The sequence below is a fragment of the Passer domesticus genome, chromosome 11, assembly GCF_036417665.1.
Source record: "Passer domesticus isolate bPasDom1 chromosome 11, bPasDom1.hap1, whole genome shotgun sequence".
NCBI classification, from domain to species: Eukaryota; Metazoa; Chordata; class Aves; order Passeriformes; family Passeridae; genus Passer; species Passer domesticus.
The window spans coordinates 19,989,067-20,013,827 of NC_087484.1; the positions used below are offsets into that span (position 1 = coordinate 19,989,067).

Below are 24,761 nucleotides of genomic sequence, written 5' to 3' on the forward strand. Positions count from 1 at the left end.
TGGCCCTCTTGAATTCTTCAGTTCAGAATGAGCCCTGGGAGGATGTTGGGCACTGGAACAGGAATAATTGGGCAATGCTGTCAGCCACAGGGTGGGATGTCTGTGCAGGGTCAGGAGTTGGATTTGATGATCCTTGCGAGTCTGGCTTGGGATATTCTGTAATTCTACAGTGCTTAAAACACCAGGTCAAAGTCCACACCTTGGGAAGCTCCTCTGGTTTCTTGAAATCCAAGGTCAAAGAGTTGGAAATCTCAGGTTATGGATCTGGCTGCAATATCTCCAACAGAGACCTCCCCTAACCATGGGCTACAGCCCCTATGCTTCCAGGGGGTTCTAAAACACCTGACATTGCAAGGATGTCAGAGATGTGCTGTTTTGCTGGTGAAGCCAAGTGACCAAAATGTCTCCGCTCAAGCCTGCATGTCTGGGAGAACATCAGGTTCAGGTTCCAGAGTTCAAACTGGGAAGGAAAAAAGAAAAAAAAAAAAAGAAAGAATGGGTTAGGTAGTGTTGGTTTAATCTCAAACTTGAAGACCACAAACACACCCAAGCAGCCCTGTTTGACAGCAGAGATGGTGGAAATATGTCCAAGAGGGACAAAACTTCCTGGGGCTGCAGGAAGATCCCAGACAGGAGATCCACTACAGCACCTGGGGTTTCAATTACTTTTCTGTCAGCCCAATTCTCTGAGGACCAGGCTGGGATGGGAAGTCCTGAGTACAGCTCTCAGTGCCCAGCACTGACATTGGAAGAGGAGCATCCTGACTGTGTTTGGGCCAAAGCAGGATCAGGAACAGCGCCGGAATCCTCCGCAAGACTTCAAAGTTTCCGCATGATTATGCGAGCAAATATTTGGGCTGGAAGTGCTGTTAGTCATTATTTGCAGTTCATTTTCTCTTATTTGTTCTCTGTCTTTTAAATAATAAAAGACAGAAAGCCAAGATGACAGCTCACAGCATTCCCATCCGGGAGCAGAAACAACAGCTGGGTTTTTCTGCTAAACACCTTTGGTTGTGCACAGCTTCCCGGGAAATGCTGTGCCAGGGAGGAATTTGGAACTACAACTGCTGTGGCACTGATGGGTCCTGGTCATTCACCGGGAAAATCCCCACTCCTGGCCTGTGCTGTTGTGCAGTTTTTCTGGTTTTACACCCTGGGGCAGCACAACAGGAACCGTTCCCTCTTTCCAGGGCTCCCTGGATCTGGGGGCTTCCCTGCTTCGTTGCTCTTTGGCACCTCATTTGGAGGCCTGATCATGGCAACAGCTGTTCCTCAAATTCAGGGCTTAGCACCATTAATCACATCAGTAGGCAGCAGGGTTTCCTCTAGCAAGAAATCCAGGAACAGCTCCAGACAAGTTCCCAGTCAGGGAAGGGTTTACACTCATCTATGGAAGTGCCAGGCCCCCTGGTCAGAGAGGAACAAGAGGAGAGGGGTTATTCCACATCAGAATGATATAACTGGCATCAAAAATTACTTGAGATGCAAAAACACATCTCCAGAACTCCCACAAATTTCATTCTAGCCTCAGGTGTCTCCATGCCTCCAACCCACTGTGCCTCTGCCATGTATGGAGTGGGGTGGGAAGGTCTGGGCAGCAGCACTTCCATATGAACAACCTGGAATGGAAAAGAGTAGGATTGCCCCCTTTGGCAAAGTTATGGCTCAGGGAATGGAGGGATCCAGGACCCAGAGCCTGGATCTGGCACCATCAGGGTCATTCCTGCCCATCCACCGGGGGCAGTTTTGGGTGGCACAATGTGAGAAGGACCTAAAGCCATTGGAGAGTGTCAAAGGAGGAACACGAAGATGGGGGAGGGTATGGAAGGGCCAGACAAGGAGAGGCTGCAGGCACTTGGTCTGTTTAGTTTGGAGAAGGGGGGACTGAGGGCAGAGCTCATCCCAATCCAGTTTCCTCCCACGTGGCAGATCTGATCTCTGCACTCTGTCACCAGGGACAGGAGGACCCCAGAGAACAGATGGAGCTGTGTCAGGGGGTTTAGGTTGGAGATCAGGGAATAGTTTTTCCCCCAGAGGGTGCTGGGCACTGCCCAGGCTCCCCAGGGAATGGGCACAGCCCCAAGGCTGCCAGAGCTCCAGGAGCTTTTGGACAAGGCTCTCAGGAATAAGGTGGGATTGTTGGGGTGTCTGTGAAGGGCCAGGGGTTGGACTGGATGATCCCTGTGGGTCCCTTCCAACAGATTCCATTGTTCTTTCTCCTAGGACATGAATGGGCAAGACCTGGCTCCTTCCGGAAAACATCTTTTTTATCCCAAGAAAATCTAAATGCAAAGTGTTAGTTCAATTTAAAATTGAAATGCCTCCAGAAATCTCAACAAAACCCCCAATTCAGAACATCTGCCCAAAAGGCAGAAGCACCTCAGGGTGGATGTGGCACCTGCCTCCTTGGGTTTGAGCCCACAGGGGAGATCAGCAACCCGTGGATCTACAGCAAACCCCTCCCAAATCACATGAAACCTGTCTCCAGTGAGATATTTTTTGCTTTAAATTTGATATTGGGAAGAAATTTTTCCCTGTCAGTATGCTGAGGCCCTGGCACAGCAAATGCCCAGGGAAGCTGTGGCTGCTCCCACCCCTGGAAGTGTCCAAGGCCAAGCTGGACAGGGCTTGGATCAACCTTGGATAGTGGGAGGTGTCCCTGCCCATGGCAGGGGGTGGCACTGGATGGTTTTAAGGTCCCTTCTGACCCAAACCATTTCATGATTCTACAGCCAGTTGAAGAGAAGGAAAAAGGACTTTGTTTCCATGGACAAGGCTCTTACTGCAATGTTTGTGCTGAGCCCCAATAGGCCTGGCTGTGAAACCATTTCCAACACCCTTCTTGAGAAGGAAAAGGGGAAAAATCCCAAACTGATCTGAAATCAATTGATCTAAAATCAAAAGCTTGGCCCCCCAGAAACCAACGTGACCCAGCAGCATCCCAAGCATCCCTCTGCTCAGCAGAGCCTCCTCAGAGTCATCCCTTGAAGAGACTGTTAATAATACCCTGGAATCAAATCCATCCTTGGAGGAGGAAGGAAGGCTGCTGTCAGGACTTGAGAAATTCCTTGTTTTCCCTGAAATCCAGGTAATATTTGTGTTGCATTTTCAACTCCTCTTTTCAGGTTATTTTCCATTTTCACTGCAATAATAATCCTCGTGCCTAAAAATAACACAATTGGAGTGACCTTTCCATTCCATGCAGATTAGCACAGGAAGAGCAACTTGGTAAGGTTAGAGCTGCCAAAAAAGTACCATGGCTGCCACCTCTGAGGCTTCCATCTGGTTAAAATGGGATCAGTGCCTTGGAGTTTGCTCGTGGGGAAACTGAGGCAGAAGTAAGGAAAACTTGGCATTGCCAGCAGGACAGGGCTGGGAGCAGCACTGGGGGTGAAGGGCTGGTGAAGGGCTGAGATCTGGGACAGGAGGAAATGTCCTCAAGTCATGCCAGGGCAGTTTTAGATTAGGTATTGGGGGAAATTCCTTCCTGGAAAGGGTGGGCAGGCACCAGCGTGGGGTTGGAGTCCCCACCCCTTGGGGGATTTAACAGCCCTGTGGATGTGGCACTTGGGGACAAGGTTCAGTGCAGTTGGACTTGATGGTCTCAGAGGGCTTTTCCAAGGTGGTTGGTTCTGTGATTCCTTGGGAACAAAGCTGAGAGTCGTGAGAAGTGCCATTCTATCATTTTTTTGAGATTTTCTCTGCTGAGATTTTGAGATTTTCTCTTACCCAAAAAGAGTGAAATTGTCTCTCTGAACAGAGAGGCTTCTCTTTCATAGAGAATGATTCCACTGCTACCAAAATGCCTTTGGTATCTTTGTTTTTTCCAAAGCCACAGTTTGTGATTAATGGGCTTTGGGACAGCACCACCAGGACATTTTCCCTCCAGTTTCATCCCTGCTCCAGCTGGGCCATTCCCTGTTTCAGCTGCCATAAGTATCTGTCTTAATTTTCTGCTTTCCAAGAGCATTAGAATTCAGTGGGGACCACAGCATCAGGTGACACTTGCCTTTAATATTAATGGCTCCTTTTAATTCTGGAGTTCTGTGCCTTGGTTGAGAGCAGAGATTCTCCATGGCAGAGGCCTCGTGCCTTGTTTGACAATGGGCTCCTCTTCCAGGGACCCGTGGTAAAATTTCCTAAAATACCAGAGGAGCTACCCTGCTAGCAGTAATTTTGGATAGGATGAGCCAAATCTCATGAGTGTCCCAATTCCTTCCCCACTATGATTTCAAGGTGGTGCCACATGAAATGCCTGAATCTTTTAAGGGATAATATTCCACTGACCCAGCACATCTATCAGGGTGGAGGCGGTGGGGAGAAGAGCAAGCTTGGCATTACAGCTGCAATTTTACTCAGGCCATCATTTTGGAGCTCAGATTTTCTCATTCTGGGGTTCAGGGCTATCCTTGAAATAAATTATCCCTGCAAAGAGCTCCTACATCTTCCACGCTGCATCCAAAGGGTGGAGAGCAATCCATTAACATCACTGGGCAAAGAGACAAGCAGCGCCTCAGGGGAAAAAAGAGGAGAAAAAAAATCACAGTGCTGCTCCCAAGATATCTCCAGTCAAATCAGAAAATCAAGGAGAGAAGCTGGGGAAAAAAGATAAAGGAACAAAGAAATAAAGGTAATTATTGAGTGCTGCAACTTCTTTCCTTTGGGATTTTTTGGTGCCACTTTGGTCATGCTTTCTAAGTCCACACACTAAATTAAAAATAGCTGAAAGGGGCTCAGTTTAGATGTGTTATTGGGAAGAAATTCCTCCCTGGAAGGGGGGGGAGGCCTTGGAGCAGGCTGCCCAGAGAAGTGGTGGCTGCCCCATCCCTGGAGGTCCCAGTGCCCCCATCCTGCAGTCCTGGGAACCTTCTCCCTGCTGGAGCAAACATTCCTTTATTAACGTGCTCCACATTCTCTCAGCAAAGTCTCTTTTGCCCCAAAAGTGCTTTAATATCAAACAAAACACATGCTCTGAGTTTGCAGCCTGCTCTGTTACCATCCTTGATGAAAGGAACACTTTTTCTTCCACCTTTTGAAATGGTTTTCCATCCCTTCGGCAACACCTTGGGCTAGAGATAGACTGAAAAAAGAACAGCTGCTTTTTTTCTTTTTCTTTTTCTTTTTTTTTTGCTTTTTTGGGCTGGTTTTTCTTTTTTAGCAAAAAGAATTTTCCCCCACCTGTAGATTTCCTTCCCTGCTTCTGCATTTCAAGTTCTGCAGCTCGCTCTGATACTGATCAGTGCCAAGCAGGGGCTGCCTGAGCTGGTTTTTAAGGATAACTGGGTGATCTCAGCCCCTGTTTTACTGCCAAGCTCCCAGTCCAGCCTGGGATCAAGACTGCAGCTGGAATTGTACATTTCTCACGTGTCCTCCAAACACTGATTGAACTATTTTGCTTTTAAAGCATCCCCTCCTCTGTTTGTACAAAAGTGAGTGGATGAGAGGGAGGGAGAATGCTCCCAGCAGGATGGACCAACCCCCATCCCATATCCAGCCTTGCTGGGCACCACATGACAGCCTGGAGCCAATCCTTCAATCACAACCTCCTGGAAACCCAGAGCCACCAGCAGCCCAGGAAAAACCATCCTGGTTCCAGCCGGGGAGATGCAACCCCAGACATTCCCACCTTGCTGCTTTACACCTTGTCTCTGGTGTGCTTTAACACGTGTAGATCATCCTTTCGTTATTTCAAAAATTATCAGCAGTGGCTGAGTATGGAAGGACATCAGGGAAAAGAAGGACTTGGACCTGCTCAGACAAGTCACAAGGATGCTCTGAGGGCTGGATCTCCTCTGCTCTGGAGCCAGGCTGGGAGAGCTGGGGGTGCTCAGCCTGGGGAAGAGAAGGCTCCAGGGAGAGCTCAGAGCCCCTTGCAGTGCCTAAAGGGACTCCAGGAGAGCTGGAGAGGGACTGGGGACAAGGGACAGAGGGACAGGACACAGGAGAATGACTGCACACTGATAGAGGGCAGCATTAGATGGGATTTTGGGAATCCCTCCCTGTGAGGATGCTGAGGCCCTGGCACAGGGTGCCCAGAGAAGCTGTGGCTGCCCCTGGATCCCTGCAAGTGTCCAAGGACAGACTGGATGGGGCTTGGAGAAATCTGGGACAGTGGAAGGTGTCCCTGCCCATGGAAAGATGATCTTTAAGGTCCCTTCCAACCCAGAGCAGTCTGTGATTTCATGGTTCCCAATCTCCTAGCAGCAGGACCATGGTGGTGCCAGCAGCACTAAAGCAGCAGCAGCAGCTTCTGGTGGGCACAGGGGATGTTAAGGACACCCAGGAGGCAGGGCCAGGGCACGAACAGCTCCAGCCAGGCCAGGGAGCAGCAGGAGGATCCAGGATCACCTGAGTGCACCCCCAGCTCTCCTCACTGCAGGCAGGATGTGCAGATCAGCACTAGAGCAGCTCTGTGCTGCTTTATCTGCTGTCCCTGTCCCTGCCAGAGCTGCCTGGGGGCACAGCTCAGAGCTGCAGCTTTGAAGGGCTGCCAGGAAACCCTGGGGCTCTCCTGCTCCACTGCTCCAGCAGCCCTGGTGACACCAGGGGAGGGAAGTCACCTCTAATGACCACATGGCAGACAGCTTCATAGAGCACTGCTGTGATCCCTCCTCTGCTCAGCCCAATTTCCACACAGTGGGAACTCGTTCCTCACCTGCCTTTTTCCCTTGCAAACAGACCTGTTTCCCTTATGGGATGGAGCAAGAGCTGGCAAAAATCCATTTTTTCCCCCCCGTGAGCAACGGGATTGCTCCAAGCTTATGTCTTTATCTCTCTCATCACGAGCTAACATCAGTGTCTCTGATTTCTGCTCTCTCCATCTCTCTTCCCCAGCTTCATCCAAGTATTGGGATTCCCTGCCAGCCTTGGAAGAAACATCCCATATCCCCTACATCTCCTTTGGGAATGTGTCTGGAGAGCCAGGATGAAGAGGAGGTGGGGGAAGTGGTTCTTCAGCATCTTGGGGACTGCCTGGCTGCTCCTCACCCCACCCTGCACCTGGAACAGTGCTGGAAGTGCCCAGGAGCTGAATTCCTGTCCTGATGGAAGCTCAAGCTCACCCTGCACCAATCCATGGCTATGTGACATTCCAGCTGCACCCCTCAAAAAAATGAGCCTTTATTTCCCATCAAACATTCAAGGCACCTCCAAAGTGTTTTCCCATTGAAAACCCCAGCACTTTCCATTCCTAAAATTTCTCCATTTTAAATTTTTTTTTCCAGTAAAGCTCATTTTGGAAGGACAGTTGGGAAAAGACAGGACCTTAAACCAGTCCACCACTGATGGCAAACACTTTTGTTACCTGAAAGTAAGCTTTTCAATAATAAAGGAAATTTTCTGCTTCTCTGCTTAAGTCCTGGCAGCTCCACTCATGCTTTCTATGGAAAGCCAGAATTGGGTGGGTTGATCCCTTAAAACATTGTTTGTTAAACTTAACAAACATCTACTTTCCTCCTAAAATAACATCTGCAGCAAAAGGACCCTTCTGGGAGGCACAGAAACAGCAGCACCAAATAATTAACTGGGATAGGGAAGGGATAGTAGGGAACTTTTGTGATGATGCTGCAGAAGTGTTCTCCTACAGAAGAGGGGATCACTACATTTCAACAGGGAAGTCAAACAATTCCTGTTGTTGTGCCCCAGCAAGGCCCAGCAGCAAACAGAGACCCACAAATGGAAGAAAAATCCCCTATTTTTTGTCCTCACTGTTAAAATTACAGATACAGGAGTGATCCTGGGTGTTCAAAAGCCAAGGAAAATAGTGTGAGAGATAAAAATAATGTATGTGGCTGGAATCCAGGGTACCTGAGGCAATCCTTGTGGGATGGAGCAGTTTATCCTGACAGAGAGGGGGAGGCTGCATGAGGCAGCCACAGCAGAAGAGGGTGAATGGTTTTATGGGCTTTGATACTTAATGGTCCAACTGGAAATGACATGAAAGTCCCTGATTTTCAAGGTGACTGATTTGAGCTGTCTCAGACCCTCTGCTATCACCAGCCACTCCTGAAATCCTCCCAGTCTGTCCCTGGAGGCCTCCTGAGCCAGGAGGCAGCAGGACTCCAGGGCTGGCCCCCGTCCAAACTCTGCAGGCGAAGGCTGATCTTGGCAAAGTTTCTGCTCTGCAGTTTCAAATCCAAGAGCTCCTTCATGCCTCCTGACCTAGGATCCGAAGCACTCTCATTCAAGAGCTTCTTTTGCTGCTTAGTCCCAGCTTTTGGGAATCTGAGGGATTTTTTCCCCCCTAAGAAGTGTCTTCTTTCTCTTTTACTGGAAGAAAGTTTACTTATTCCATGTCATGAAACACAGGGCATGAGCAAAACCTGTTCTTCCCTGGGAGGACAAAGTAGATTCCCTCTTTGCTTTGTTTTAACGTGGCAGACAGACTCCAGGGATAAGAGGGAGTCAGCCCTGGCTCACCCTTTCTGCAGGATCATTCTCCCTCAGGAGGGTACCCCGAGCCTTCTCTGCACCTGGGGCCCTTCAGACCTCAAATCCCTGGGCTCTCCAGGGAATCCTGGGCTCAGCTCAGCCCAAAGACCAAAACACCCCCAAAGCAGTGGGATGGAAATCACTGGAAAGGCCCTCTGGCTCCTCCTGTGCTAATTGCCAGCAGTCCAATTGATGGACTTAATTGCTGAGCTGCTGACGAGACAAGTGACCTATTATGGATCATTGTTTACAGCAAATTAGTTCAGAAGTTCCCATCATTCTGCCTGTCATGCTCAGGGGCAAACTCCTTCTGCTCTGCTGCTGAGCCAAGGGCTTCCCTGGCACTGGAACCTCAGACATGAGGAAAAGCTGAGCAAAGGCACAGCCAGGGCACAGCACAAGCCTGGCTGGGCAGCAGGAGAAAGCTCCGAGGTGAGAGGGGTCAGAGAGAGAGAAACCAACAGCTCAGAGGGGAAAAAATGCCCAAGGAAAAGAAGAGCAGATGGGAGAGGAGGACTCGAAGTCCTCGAGCACAGCTCAGACATGGCTAAATGGAGCTGCTGGGGCAGTGGGTGGAGGATGGATGGGTGTGGGGGGGTCCCAGGTGAGGGCAACTCATCCCTGGAACCTTTGGAGAGGGGAACTTTGCTTCCTGAGGGGTGTCCAGAGCAGTGTCAGTGAGGAAAGGTAAAGGATCTGTAAGAGCTGTGGCATCTGGGAGTAAATAAAAGGAATGGGGAGGGAACATTAGCAAGACGCAAATGGGGCTGGGCTGAGAAATGCTCAGTGAATTTTGCATTTTTCTTGGGAAACAGGGTTCTCCCCACCCTGGGGACAGCAGGGTTGGATATGGACGTGGTTCCATTGTGGATGGGTAACATGGAACACCGGGACAGCATTATCCGGACTGTTACCTGGAGATAAAGGGAATTAAAGCAGGGGAGCACAAGAAGATTAAAACCAGGCCTGCCCTTGACTTACACAATATATTTCAACAGCCCCATAAAAAGATCAGGGAATTCAGTCAAGCATGAATAGTTACAAGCATAAAAGAATGGTGGTATTATATTTATTATTAAAGCCCTTTGAAAGCCCCCTTATTGCAGATGGATTCGGAGCCTCTGGGGAAAGTCAGGGACAGGATATTTAGCAAAAATGTTATTAAAAATAGAGATTGTTTCCTATGACTTAACCTTACTGCCTAGGGGGAAATCACTTAGGTGGTGTTAGAGGAGAGCACACAGTTATGAGGCCAGGGCTGTTAGGGAAAACTGTGCACAAGGTTTCTGGAAGAGCAGCCATGGTCCTGCTTCCAGGGAAGCAGATTTACCTGTGCCCTCCACCCACTGCCTGCATCCTCAGCAGGGGGAGGAAGGCTTTCCCTTGGACCAGCCTGTGCTCCCTGCTGCAGCTCTGAGCTCCAGAAGGTGCTCCCAAGGATCCACACTCTGTGGTGAATGAGCAGAGGGAATGTGGAAGGGTGGGAGGGTTCCAGGCCAGGCTGGAGGGGGCTTGGAGCAACCTGGCCTAGTGGAAGGTGTCCCTGCCAACGGCAGGGAGTGGATTGAAGTGATGTTAAAGTCCCCTCCCACCCCAAACCATTCAGGGATTCTCTGATATCATTCTGTGAATGGAATTCATGCCATCAACACCCAGCAATGTATCAATTTCTCAGTTTATCACCATTCTGTGTCAATTCATCAACATCCTGCAGCTCCCAGATGCCCCTGGTTCCCCTTCCTGGGTCTGGAGGGGGATTTGGGACTGGTGGCCAAAGGGCAGCACGTGGGATGACACCATGGTTTGCTGGAGCTTTAGTTCCAGCCTGGACAACAGAGAGCTGTGGATGCCATGGGACAGAGAGAGAGAAACAGCAAGCATTTCTCACAGCGGCTTGCGAGAATTTTTAAGGAGTGTAAGGATGTGATAATTTGTTGAGTATAAACAATCTGCAGACAGTGTTCTTCTACTTCATCTTTCTGTTCTTCTCAAGGATGGTGTATGAGGAAGGTGTTTTTGTTAATTAGCCAATCAAATAGAATGTATTGTATCACTATAAAACCGCGCGGTTCTCTTGAATAAAACCTCCTTTTGCTCTTTCTACAATACCACCTCCCGCCTTCCTGTGTCATTCTCTGGGCAAGAGTGACAGAGAGGCTTTTTCCCAACTGAGGCTGTTCAGCACCTGCAAAAAGGCTCAGTGATGACAAATTGGTGTTTTCTCTCAGGAAAGCTCCTGGTCCCACAGCCAAAGGCTGCTTATCAAAGCAGCATCAGGTGTGATCCCCCCCTGCAGAGATGGCCGGGAGCTCTTTGAGAAATGCAGCTCCAGAGGCCGTGGAAATGCCAGGGGAACGCTGAGCTGATCTGACTGTGTCCTGCCATCCTCCTGGGATCCATCTCCGGGAAGATGGGCAGGTATCAAACATTCATCACAGGCACTTGTCCCTTTAACAGCTGACACTGGTGCAGCAAAACAGTTTTTGATCACTTGAGCGTAATGTCACTGCAATCATTGCTTGGAATGTAATTTTCCCTTTAAAAAAAAACAGGGAAGGAGGATGAAAAATGTGACTCAAAGGTCTCCATGCTTCTGAAAAGCTGGCTCTGAAGCTGTAAGCATCAGAACGCAGCAAATTCTGTAAACTTCCTCCCTTCCCCCCCCATCCCCGCCTGTATTTGGACATTTTCCTCTTTCTTAATGATATTCCATCAATTACATAACTCCACGGATCCCTGGGATCAGGATTAGGGAGTTCAGCTTCATTATCAGTGCAGTTATTGTCCTTTGGAGACGGAGCTAATGGCCATTTGTCTTCTTCAATTCAATTAACAGCAACCCTCTCTGGACACCACGGCAGTGTCACTCGGTGACACTCTGGGACATCCCCTCCTCCACCAGGACCTGACCCCCATCTCCTCAGACGAGCTCTGGCTCCCCTCTTGCCAGCTCCCTGCTGCACATTTTAGCAGCACGTCAGGAAATGGCACAGTAAATTACCCAAGAATTAAACCGGGCAGGGTGAGAGCCAAGAAAAATCCATTTATCGATGGCCATTCCCACTCTGAAGTGCTTGAGGAGGTTGACAAGGCAGGAACATATCTTCCCTGACCAGCCAAGAAGACTCTTCCCAAGAAGGACAAGGTCACATCTTCCTGCAAAAGATGAAGGTGGGGACAGACTGAGAGAAGAGTTTCAACATTTTCAAAGAGAACAGAGCAGTTCCAGAACATCAGCTGTGACTTTTTGGCACAATTTTGGATCATGGAGCCTGTATTTCCCCTTATGCTTGGCCTCTGCTCTAGGTATGCTCCTGTCACTAAGTTCAAGGACCCCCAACACATCCCTCTGTGACATTCCAGCACAGAAATAATCCCCTCACATCTACAGAGATGTGATGCTTGGGGGATGTGGGTTAGTGGAGGACTTGGGTTAATGCCTATGGACTCCATGACCTTGGAGGGCTTTTCCAACCCTAATGATTCCATGTAGCTCTGCAGCAGTGCTCCATGCAGAGCAGAGGGTGGAGGGCAGCCCACTGCCATAAATGAGTCCCTCTCTGCTCCTGGCACGTGGCGATTTTAATGGAAAGCATTAATTGCTGACAAATCTCTCTGGTAGCAATAGGACCTGACAAATGCCTTTTTAGAACAACCCTTACACTGAGGGGAGATTGTCTGCTAGTTCATGGATGCAAGGAGCACCTGGATCACTGGGAGTGGGCAAGAAATTGGGGGAGTCTCCTGACCAGCCAGAGCCTGCAGACTTTCCAGGAGAAGAGCTACCAGTGCAGGCAGAAAAGGTGGTTGTGAGCTGAGAAACTGTGTCCTTGTGGGAATGAGTCTTTCCTTGGAAGGCTGTCCATGCCCCCAGTAGGTGACCCACTGATGACACCAGCACCCCATGGTCACCCTCACTATGGTTTGTTCCTGAAAGGATCCAGTGAAACCCAGAGTTTGGTTTGCCAATGTATCCTTCTGCTTTAACGACAGCAAAATCCATCCTGGTGCCCCTGGAGCAGCCCAGCCTGCTCCTGCTGTGAGGAGCAGTGATGGGATCGCTGGGATGTAACAAGATTGATCACCTGCTCCTGGAGAGTGATTGCCTGCTCCGTGTCCTCAGTAAATAATGTTCTGCTGGTGTCACCTGGGACAGCATTAACCCAGGACACACCATTCAACCTCCCGTGGGCTCGCGCGGCTCCCCCGGCTGCCCGATGTGTCTGGGAACCCAGCCAGTCCTCCCAGGGACCACGTGAGGCTGGGATGCCAAAATCCACACCGGGGAAGGAGGAACACGGTTTGGTACCATGCAGAAGGTGATGCCATGCTGAGGAGAGCCCCTGAGCAGCTCCACCTGAGCAGCCTTTGGAGGGAACCCATTGTATTTGCAGGGTGCCAGGATGAAGGGAGGAATGATGAATCTGACTCCATGTTCTCAGAAAGCTAATTTATTATTTATGATACTATATTATATTAAAGAATACTAAACTAAACTGTACTAAAGCATACAGAAAGGATACTTACAGAAGGCTAAAAAGATAATAATAAAACTTGTGATTCTCTCTCCAGAGTCTCGACACAGTTTGACACTGATTGGCCAATAAATCAAAACAATTCACAGCAGAAACCAATGAAACAATCACCTGTTGATAAACAATCTCCAACCACATTCCAAAGCAGCAAAACACAGGAGAAGCAATGAGATAATTATTGTTTTCCTTTTCTCTGAGGCTTCTCAGCTTCCCAGGAGAAAAATCCTGGGTGAAGGGATTTTTCAGAAAATATGAATGTGACAGGAACCCACAGATATTTGGGGCTGGTTGGTCATTCTGGCACCAGCAAGGGTGACAGGTCACATGTTCCAGCTGTTCCAGGGTCACATCAGGCCATTTCCCAGCTCTCATCCATAGCCATGGCTGCTCACAGGGCTAGAGACAAGCAGAGCTCTTTCCATGTGTGATCTCCTTCCCAATCCACCAGCACAATCCACCTCAGTGACTTCCTTCACAGAGGGCTTGTGCCAAGGGCTCAGGACTTGGACTCCTCTGGTCCTCCTCATTCTGCTTAATAACTCCTGACTGCTCCTTCACTGCATCTCCGCTTGAAAAGTTGGATTTATTAATGCATTTTTAATTAGCAAACTCATTCTCCAGGGGAAGGTGTCTTGCATCTTAATGACCTTTGCCTTGAACTTTTGCCAGAGAGAGTTTTATACCACAAACCTCAAGCTGCAACCAAGTTTCCTGACCCTCAGCTCACATGCTGAGCAGCCAGGGGAGGAATTTGCCCCGTGGATGCAGTCCCAAGTTAGTCCCAGCTGGTGGGAAGTTCCAATACTCAAGGCCCAGGAAACCCACGAAGCCCATGCACAGTTGAAGTGCTGCAGAAAAGGCTTGTTGGAGCTCAGCAGTGGGGTTTGGGTGGTCCCAGGAGATGGGGGCAGGTCTGAGCACGTGTCCTAAGTGTGTGGGGACAGCCAGGAGCCAGCCTGACTGCCTCCCCCAGCCCTCTGCTTCTCAGGGACACAGTTACTGCTCCTTGGAGCCTTGTTCCAGCCGGTTCATGACCCAGTTACTCACCCAGTTTCTCCAGGAGGTGCCTCTCTGCAAGCCCCACCTTCCCAAAGCAGTTCCTACCATTAGGGGCCAGCAGAAAGGCCTGGTTTTTCCTAGGAGTTTGTGACATTTTAATCAACTCCTCCGGATAGAGTTACACACTTAAATGCTGTGCTGTTCCCTCCAGATCTCCTCAGGCATTTCATGGTTCCAGCATGGTCTCGGTGTTCTCTGTGCTCCTGCAGTCCCAGATTTCCTTTCAAACCATCCACTGCAATTGAGATGTTTCAAGTGATCAGTGCTGCAGGAGCCCACCGGCCCCAGCCCGGTTCAGAATCCGTTTCCCACCTCTGGGAGGAGCAGGAGCTGAACCCATTTCCTCCTCTCCCGTGCTTTGGGAAGGGTGGGAGAGCTGCTGACAGCTTGGTAGTTTATTTCCACACAGCTCCATAGACCCAGACCTTCCAAAGGCGTTTCACAGCGCCAGCTGTTCCTGGGTTTTCTGGCTGCTCTGTCACACAAGCTGTTAGTGATGCCATTTGTCTCCAGCCTCCTCTGAAAGCGCATCCCAGTGGCACACGAGTCCCTACAGCAGCCCTTTCCCTGCCCTCTCCCACACTGGAAGGGAATGACACAGTCTCCAGAGGATCAGGACCTGGCATGAAATCCCTTCCTGGCAGAGAGTGGCAGATGCTGAGCATTCCTGCAGCTCCTGCCTGTGCAGGAGGCATTTAAGCTCCACTGAGTCTCCTGATGAACATCCCATCCTCAGCTCCTCTGGATCACCGTGTGGAAGGAGCAATGTGTGTGGCTCATTCTCACAGCAGGACAAGCATTAATCCTTTCTGACTTCCCCACCCACCCACATCCCCATCCCGCCTTTCCAGGCAGCAGGAAATTGAGCTCACCTGGCTGCAGGTGCTCCCCTTGCCATTCCCCCAGCTCCTGGATCCCCTGCCAGCCTGTTTGTCAGTGATTCCTCCTCGTGCTGCTGGCATCGCTTCACTGCCTTGAGCTGTGCTTTAAGGCCTCGGGAAGCAGCTTAGGCACTGTTGCATGACTCGATGCTTCCCCTCTGCTCTCTCCTCTCAGAGGAGAAGCCTGAGCCTGGCCCTGACCTCCAGCAAGGTCCCTCACTGGGTCCTGCAGCGCTGCAGGTCCTCTGAGGCAAAGGGCACAGAGTTAGGACCAGGGATCAGCTGGAGCTGTGTCAGGGGGGTTTAGGTTGGAGATCAGGGGAAGGTTTTTCCCCCAGAGGGTGCTGGGCACTGCCCAGGCTCCCCAGGAAACGGGCACAGCCCCAAGGCTGCCAGAGCTCCAGGAGAGTTTGGACAAGGCTCTCAGGGATGTACAGGGTGGGATTGTTGGGGTGTCCTGGGCAGGGCCAAGAGCTGGACTTGATGATCCTCTGGGCCCCTTCCAGCACAACCTATTCTATGATTCTGTGGAAGAAAGCATTTTCAGAAGCCTTTTCCCTCCCCACTTCCTCCAGGCAAGGGAGAGCAATCATTTGGCAGCTCAGTTTCCCAGGATTTCCCAATCCCTTATCAGTCATGCCACTCTCCACCTTGTCCCAGCCCCACTGACCAGCAGCATCCCTGGAAATGGCACCAGGGGAAGGCGTCCTGCAGAGCTCAGACAGAAGCCACAGCCCAAACCTCAGGCCAGAGCCCAGAGACACTTCCCATCTCCCTGTCCAACCTGGACAGCACGTAGTGCAGAGGCAGCATTCCCAGGCCTCTGAGAAGGAGCCATTTATTATGCCCCTTCTCCCTTAGCACAGTCCCTGCTCTCCTGCATCCCCAAGTGCCAATATCCCGTGGTTTTTCTGATCCAATTTATCACCGGGCTGTTTCCCCCAGTCAGCAGCTGCCCTGTGCTCAGGTTCCTGACGGATCGATTGATGCTGAGGCCTCTGAGGTGCCACTTGCCAGGTCCCTGAGTTCCAATTCCTCTCCTGCCTCAGAAAGATGTGGGAAGGGGAGGGCAAAGCCAGAGGGACAGTGAGGAACAGGGACAGCTGAGCCCTGCAAGGGCTGCTGGGCTGAGAGAAGGGCTGGAAGGGCTGTCAGGACAGAATTCCTGAGCTCTGCATTCCTTAGGAGTTTGGCATCACAGCAGCTGAGCAGCTGCCCTCTGGCTCTACCCGCCTGTTGGGATTGAGTGGATCCCCATTTTGAGCTGGGGCAGGAGCTCTGCCCCTGCACCCCACAGCTTCCCCAGCAAGTCCCACTCCAGCCCTGCAGTGATCCCCCCCTCAGCCTTGTGTCCCCACGCCACATGCAATGGGAAATGCATGCAGGAAATGCAGGAAGTGGAGTTAAGATCTTCTTACTTCTCTGTGCCAAGAGATGCCTCTTTGCTGCGTGCTCACTCCACTCTGGAAGGGGAAAGGTGCCCAGGGGAGCCAGAGAGTTCCCACCAGAGAATTCCCCACCAGCAACTGCCTGGAGAACCTGATGGGGGTTAGTGGCATCTGAATAAACAGCAAGCACAATTAGTTCTTTTCTCTGGAGAGGACACAGCACTGTGGTAGGAATTCCTGAGGAGGAAAACACCTGGGGTCACAACCCAGCAGTTTTCTCACTCGGGTCCTCAATGGATTTCTTCCCACCCCAGTCACCCCCTGCACATGCAGTCGGTCCAAGCTGTTTTCTCAGCCTGCAAGAGCCTCACTGAGTCCTCAATTAGGCACAAAACCTCTTAAGGAGTGAGACGAAGCTCCCAGAAGTGGTTTTATGGCTTCCAAGACACAAAGCTCTCCTCCTCCAAAGCACTCTCCTAATAAACACTCCTTCCCCAGCTTTCCAAGTTCTTTTTCAAATCAAAGCTGCAGTTGTGAAAGATGACCTGGATCTAAGACTGGCCTCCTACCCCACTCTCCTGCTGTGCTTGGAGAAGACCTTCAAGGGAAGAAAAAGGAAGTTTCTATTTGTGATCCCTCTCCCATAATGAAAATCTCATAACTTTTGGGGAGGTAGATGTGTGGAGGGACAGGATATTCAGGGGTGGGAGAGATTTCCTAGTCCTTGTGAAGGAGGAGGAAAGAACCAGTATTAGCAAGGTCTCACAGCTTAGTCTCTTGTTGAAGGACAAAACACTCACCTCCAAATGGAAGCAGCAACGAGGAAGAGTCAGGAAGGAGACAAAAGTTAAGCATTGTCATCGGGAAGATTGGGACAGACTTCATCAGCCCCACGCTGGAACTGCCACCTCTCAGCAAAATGCGGGGAGATAAAGAGCGTTAGTTATGCACTGTCATGGTGCATTAAATAAAGGTGGCTGCCCTCGAGCCCTCCTTCCTCGAGCCCTTCACCCTGCTCCCCTTGGGAGCATCATTAGAATGGCACAGCAGCCTCAGCCCCCCAGGGTCACGGAACCCAGAGTTGTGAGCTCAGCAGAGTCTGGGCGGCTCTGCGGAGACGCGGCAGAGTGACAGGTGAGGTCCCTGCCCTTTGCATTAGCTGGGTTTTAATTTGGAGCTGTGCTGTTCATTACTTCTATCACATCCAGGCTCCTCTGGCTGGCTCGGAGCTCTGGAGTGCTGCTGACCCTGGTGCTCCATCCCTGGGCTCCCAGCTCCGGGAGTGTCACAGCACTGACACCCAGGCACTGCCTTTGGCCTGTGCAGATCCCAGGGATGAGCTGGGACACGGATCCTCCACCAAAGCTGACCACACTTGTGCTGCTGGGGCTGGGCACACTTGGGGATGTTCCACCCATTCCCATTCCCTGGCATGGAACTGGTTAAATTCACTGAGATACAGAGCCAGTGGGATGTGCACAGTGAGTTTGGCACCAGACAAGTTTCCATGACTCAGTTCAGCTTCAGGAAGTTTACAGAAACATGACAGCAGAACCTTATAGAACCTATAATAGTGCAACGGCAGAGGTTTCATATTCTGGAAAGCAGCTTCTGGCTACAGGAATGAGCTGGAGAAGCTGGAGTATCCCTGGTTGGCCTGGAGTCCCTGGCTCAGAGCTATTCCAGTGGCTTGTCTGCCCAGCTTGCCAAAGTGACTGGGAAACTTCAGAGGAGCTACTTGGATTGGGAGCAATGTCTTCTGTTCCACCCACAGAAGCTGTGGCTGCTGCCTCCCTGGAAGTGGCCAAGGCCAGGGTGGACAAGGCTTGGAACAAGCTGGAAGGTGTCACTGCCTGGGGCAGGTGGGTAGAACAAGGCTGTCCCTTCCAACCCAAACCATCTGGTGATTTTAAAGTTGGGGCTTTCTTCCCAACACTCCCTGTCAAAGGGATTCTGGGGGAGGGCTGGAAGTGGAGGTATTTTTCAGCAGTTTCTCCCCATGTATTTAAGCACCCGCTCCCATCTTTCCCTAGCCCTTTTCCTGGGAATAAAGCTTGGGCAGGCAGTCCCTGGTCTGCTCAGCACCACAAAGTGATCACTGCAGTGGGACAAACCAAACCAGGAGCCTCCCCTGGGAGGTGCAGCATGGTCTGGGCTCTGCTTATCCAAGGGGTCATTTTCCAGTGGGTTAGTACTGGAACTGGAAACTCCTTTCCAAAAGGGAATTAAGAAGCCCTGCTTCCAGCTGGGAAGCTGCTGGAGAGAGCAAACACACAGCACTGCACAAATCAGGAGGAAACTGGTAACAGAGTTGGACCTGACTTCCAGACAGGTTGATGTAAGAAAGATTTTCTGCTCTCCTTCAATACAAAAGAGGAAGTTTTGAAATCTAATCTTTTCTTAGGAGAAAAAAAACCCTGGTAGTCTGCAGCTCCTGCCAGTTCTAGTCCATATATTTACAAGGATCCTTGAGCAGAGACAGAGCAATTTGCTGGGATGAACATTCACAGAACTGAAGGAGCAGGCGCATTATCATGCCCTCCACATCAGCCAAAGGCCACTGCCTTGGATTCCCACTCCTGTGGGGAGCCAGAGGAGACTCAGGAAGGCACAAGGATTGTGTCTGTGGAGTCAGGGCAAAGCAGCAGCCAGGAAAGAGCCAAGCATGGAGCAAGGAGAGCTTGGACAAGGATCTTTGACTGCTGTAAATATGACACAGGCATTGAAGTATCCACACAAACCCTACAGGGAAAGCTTATCCCAGGAAAACACTGCACTTCCTGCAGCAGTGCTGGGAGAGCTGAGCTGCCCATCACACTCAACATTTCCCTTTCATGGGAATGGGATGTGGGATGGTTGCACTGGACACCTGGCTGAGTCACCTAAAAGGGTGTGGAACAGTCGTGCAGCCCCTGGTGCAGAATTTTCCCCCAACACTGAGAAGAGACCAGAGTCAAAGCCCTAAACCCACCAGAGGAGATAAGAAAGGCTCCTCGTTGTAGATGGGTCTCTGCTCTGGATCAGCTCTGGAGAAATCTGGCGTTTCATCAGGACAGGAACTGAGAAGACCCTTTGAGGAGCCCTACCTATACCTCTAGGCCAGCCTGGAGTCCTGCCAAACAGGGAAGACCACAAAGTGATTAAAATGTAACATTAGAGCCCAAATGAAGCCCCAGAAGCTCAGCCCAGGCTCCCGCCTTGTGCCAGTGCAGCCACAGGGATGCCGAGACTCAGGCGGTGCCTTGGGGGTCAATGCTGCAGCCTCACCCATGGTGCTGGGCACCAAGAGCACTGGTGCCACTGGGGACCCCCCTGCTGCCATGTGCAGAGGTCCCAGGCAGGCCTGGAACGCCTGGTGCTGCAGGGGATGGGCAGGGAGGACAGTCCTTGAAGCTCCTTGGAGAGGAGGCTCAGGGAGCTGCTCCGAGCAGAGGCAAACGGGGAATTTGGAGATCAATGATTCTGTCTGCCGAGAGCAGGCGTGAAAAACAGCCTGCTTTAGTAAAACTTGCAGGAACTTTTGGGGCGAAATCAGTTATACTGGAGCAGTTGACAATTAAAGAGCATTCTCCAGCAACTATTTTTCACCCAAATTACTTTTCAGACCCTCCACTCAGGCACAAAAGATGTATGTTCATCAATAAAGTAAACGCACAGATTCCTTCCCTGTCCCACCAACACTGTGGTTTCTGGACAGACCCCCAACCAGGGGACTGGGAAGCACTACAGAAGCTCCTGAAATCCCCCAGATAACAAGGAAAATCCTCACAGCTGGTGTTAACAGGATTGCAGTTGTTTGGTTTAATATGAATGTATTTATGTATTGTTAGTGCAATTTGGCGAAGCTGTTTCCTTGCTTGCAAAAGTCTGGATTTAGCAAATATTGGCTGGTTAACTATGTTGTTTCTTAGCAACCCTAATTGGATTTCAAATGGGAGATTTTGTTTTGGAAATATTACCTGTATCACTTAGCACTGTGAAATAAGTTCCTGCTTTCCTCGTGCAGATAAACCCAATCAGCACTCCCCAATCCACTGGGGTTCCAGCTTGTTTACCCTCTCCTATGGCAGGAGCTGACAGATTCCCTCCTCCCCCAGCCAGGACCTGCAATTTTTTACCAGCACTTGGAATTCTAAGACCAGCACGAGCTGCTGCTGCAGCCTCCAACTTGACTGGCAGCCCCATGGTGACACTGTCCCCAGGCACAGTGGCAGCCACAGAATCACAGAGTCCTTTAGGTTGGAAAAGCCCTTTAAGGCTTAGTCAAATTTATGTCCCAGCACTGCCAAGGCCACCATTAACCCATGTCCCCAAATGCCACATGCACACAGCTTTTAAAGCCCTCTGGGGATGGGGACTTCACCACTCCTTGGGCAGCTGTGCCAGGGCTTAACATCAGTGAACAAATTTCTCAACATCCAGCCTAAATCTCTCCTTTAGACCCAACTTGAGGCTTTTTCCTCTTGTCCTTTGGCTTTTCCCAGCTCAGCTGCTGGGCACAAATGTGGGAAGATATCCCAGCTGAGCATGAAGGTGCCAAGCTGCCTTCCATCACCCCAGTGCTTCTGCTGGTGAAGCACCAACACATCCCAAGGACCTTTCCGGGATGTGGAAAGTGAGGTGGAGTTTCTTTTCTCCAGCCTTCCCCTTTTCACCATGTCCCACTGGACTCAGAATAGACAATGGGATGCCCAAAGGAGCAGCTCCAAGCCTCTGTGCAGACGGGGAATGGCCTCTTGAGCAATGCATGGCGACAACTCCAGCAGAGTTTTCCGTGTGTGTGCGGTGTTTTTTCTGGAAAGCAGCTGCTGTTGTGCCATTTAGTGATAGTGAAGGGGTAAGCCAAGCATTCAGCCAATTACAGCCTCCAAATCATTGCACAGCCATGGGCCAGTGACTGCGGGGAGAGCTGGGAATGAGCATTGATCGGAGCCCGGGGCCGTGCTGGCCCCGCCGCTGCCGCTCCACAGTGTGGAGCACTGCTGGTCCTCCCACAGCCCTGAGAGCCACAGAACTCCAAAAGGTCAGCAAAGAACACAGAAGGGAGCTGAGTCTGCCAGGATCAGGGATTTGGGGCTGTGCTGCACCAGGCTTCCTGTGCAGGAAGGGTTATTTGGGGTGGACAGCTCCTTCTAAAGCCCTTCATCTCCGCAGAGATGTGGTGGCACGGGAGCTGAACAATTAAAGAGCTGCTGATGTCCTTGTGCAGCACGGAGGGAGGAGAGGCAATTCCAGGGAAGTGGCAGCCTGCAAAGCAGGCTCTTTATGCTCTGAAGATGGTAATCTGCATTTTCAGGAGGAATGAAGCAGCGTTTTCCCTGAGGGCTTCAGGGTATGGAAGTATGGGAAGAAGTGTGGTCCTGAGCAACTCACAAAGGGACAAGGCCAGGACCCCATAGCAGAGCACTGACACAGCTGGAACACACAGACACAGCCTGCTCAGGGACAGGCACCTCCTTCCTTTCTTCCTTCCTCCAAACCTTTAAAGAGATGCTGGACCCAGAGGCAAACTTCCCAACATGGCCAGACTCAGTTGTAAGCAGACGGGTTTGGCACTAACCCCAACCAGATTTTCCCAACAGGGAAAACTTCTGGGAGTTTCTGGGAGCAAGCTCTTCACCAGCTAAACAAAAGCCACCTGAGCCAGGCTGGAGCCAGACAATCATTAAGCTTGGAAAAAACCTCCACAACCATGAAGTCCAGCCATTCCCCCAGCACTGCCAAGGCCACCACTAACTCACCTCCCCAAGTGCCACATCCACAGGGATTTTAAATGCCTCCCTCCAGGGACAGGGACTGCACCACTGCCCTGGGCCTTCCCAACTCCTAACCACCCTTTCCATGAAGGAATTTTTCCTAATATCCAATCCAGTTTATTTCTACAATGGTGGCATTAGAGGTTTCCTGTCTGATGCTAGCCCTAGTTTATGTTGGCAGATCAAGCCTGGGAAATGAGATACAGATTTTCTGGACTCTGTCCCAGAAGAGTTTTCATTTCACCTCAAGGTAACTCTACACACCCTTGAGATGAATCCAAGAGATGACAGCACCTTCCCGGTTTTCTTTGGGGTACTCCTCCACAACAAAAAGAGTCTCAACAGGAGTTTGGGTGAGAAACCCAAAAGGAGGAGAAGATAAATGAAAGGAGAAAGAAAATAATCTCCACCGAGTCCTCTCATTATGAGCCAGGCCAGGAAAATGGCAAGGATACTTTCCTGGTGTTGGAAAAGCCAATCTGGTAGTGACTGTGCTGTCCTGAGGGGTGGTTTCCTTCAGGTGGAACCAGCCCATGTGTTCAGAAGGGAAACAGGCAGGGAAAGGCAGTGTTACCCTGATGAAAATTTAAATGAAACTAGATTTATTTTGTCTTCGCTCCAGATCTCAGGGGACGGTGTTGACTTACATGTTGGAAAAGCAATCCCTGCAAACAGCAGCTCGGAATTGTTGTATTAAACCTGCCACCTCCCGCCAAAACCCTCGAGCAAACAAAAACCTGGTGGAAGCTGCTGATTTCTTCTTGACTCAACCCCCAGCCTGTTTGTCAGATTCCAGATGCATTTTACAGCGGTTGAGAGGTTTGGCTTTTTTTTTTTATTGTTGTTATTGTTGCTGGCTGATTTTAGCAAGCCAAATGTTGAAGAAGAGCAGCTCAGCAAGTGAAAACATTTCTCCGATAAAACTGGAGGTTGAAATGAAAATTGTCATTTCAAGCAGGATTAAGCTACAATTATCCGGCATCTCTTTTAACTGAGAATTAAAGAGTGCTGAATAGGAATGTTGTTGTGTTCTGTTTGAACACCCACAGCCCGGAGAACATCCTTTATCTTGAGACTCAGTAGTTTTCCCTTTTATTATTACCTGCAAACCTCTGCTTGGTTACAGCGGAGGCTTTGCATGGGGTGATATCTGCCAGTCGATCTTCCTCTGCAAAGCTCAGCCTACCTAGACAGGGACTATTTTAAGCTCTTCAAGTGATATGAAAAATCAAATGTGAAGAGAAAAAGCGAGGCTGTGTGCTGCCTTTACAGACCCTGAAATCAGCATTCAGCTCGGCTCCTGAATGACCCTGATCGGCAACAACTCCGCATATTCCCACAATTAAACAACGTTTGAACTTGTGTTAATGGCAACAGAACAATTATCTGAACAGCCATCCACGGGCTAAGCAGGCTGCATCAGCAAGAGTCAAGCCTGGTGCAAATAAAGGCTCAGCCTTGCAGAGGAAACCCAGGAAAACCTTCAACGAGAGGAATAAAGAGTCTTTATTTTACTCCATAAAATCGGCTTGTGAACAATATATTGAATGTCAGAGCAAATGTCTGCTACAATTTGGTTGCTTAATTGTAAACCTTGCTAACTATTTCCATTTAAAAATCAAATCTTTAGTGTTCTGAAACTGCAGAGAGGCATTTGCCTGGTCCTGGTGTCAGAAATATTCTTATAATGCTGGAGCTTTGTGTGGGAAATGCAGAAGCAGCACAACAGAGTTTAACAATTGGTGGGGGGAGTAAGAGGAGGCTTTAAGAGCTTGAGTTTATTCTTAGTGAAAGAGATTTCATTATATTTCTGGAAAATTTAGGAATAAAGGAGAAGGGGGCTCATTTAACAGAAAATTCCATAGAATCATAACATTATGGAATGATCTAGGTTGAAATGGAACTTAAAGCTCATCTCATTCCACTCCCTCCCCTGCCATGGGCAGGAACACCTTCCACTACCCCAGGCTGCTCCAAGCCCTGTCCAGCCTGGCCTTGGACACCTTCCCTTTCCAATTTCTTCTGTTTCTCATGAACATGTATATTTCATCTGAATGGGAGGGGCCAAAGAAGCACTTTTGATCAGATCTGATGCATTAGGAAGTCACCCAGAGAAACTGTGGCTGCCCCTGGTTCCCTGGAAGTGCCCAAGGCCAGGCTGGATGGGGCTTGGAGCAACCTGGGACAGTGGCAGGTGTCCCTGCCCATGGCAAGGGCTGGAAAGGGATGATCTTTAAGGTCCTTTTCAACCCAGTTCTATGATTCTATAAAAGTTGTGCTGGTGGAGAGGCCCTGCAGCTCCTTTCAGATGGGAGAGCACCAGCAGATCCCAGGTTTGTGTTCACACAGCATCCGTACCTGGCCGGGCTCTGCCTCTGGCCTCATCCGGAGGGGCTTTCCCTCCTGTATTTCTCCCCTTTTCTCCTAATAAAGCTGCTTGTTCATTCCCAGCTGAAAGAAGACATAATAAAAATGATGGCAGGAAATTGCAGGCGAGCTGGGGTTAAGAGAGACAATAACAAAACTGCTTTTGCAGGGTAATCTCTGAGCCTTTGGTAGCTCATGCTAAAGCGGGCTTTGAAATCAGCAAGAGAATTAAAAATATTGAGATCAGCTAAAACACTCCTATTCTTTGCACATCAAAGAGGATACCCACAGGGACCGATTTGCTGCCATGGAATAATTTCCACCACTTTTTACAAGAAAAATGAG

General features: G+C 50.1%; 1 long non-coding RNA gene across 2 annotated transcripts; it reads left to right on the forward strand.

Annotated features, from left to right (window-relative positions):
- Positions 1–17,443: 17,443 nt before the first annotated feature.
- On the forward strand, positions 17,444–24,006 carry LOC135309535 (uncharacterized). 2 transcript variants are annotated; one of them, XR_010369758.1, is made up of 3 exons: positions 17,444–18,155; positions 22,672–22,868; positions 23,322–24,006. It is a non-coding gene; the product is annotated as an uncharacterized LOC135309535 (long non-coding RNA). The 2 variants fall into 2 exon arrangements; XR_010369757.1 differs by lacking the exon at positions 23,322–24,006 and having other exon boundaries at positions 22,672–23,068.
- The last annotated feature ends 755 nt before the right edge of the window (positions 24,007–24,761 follow it).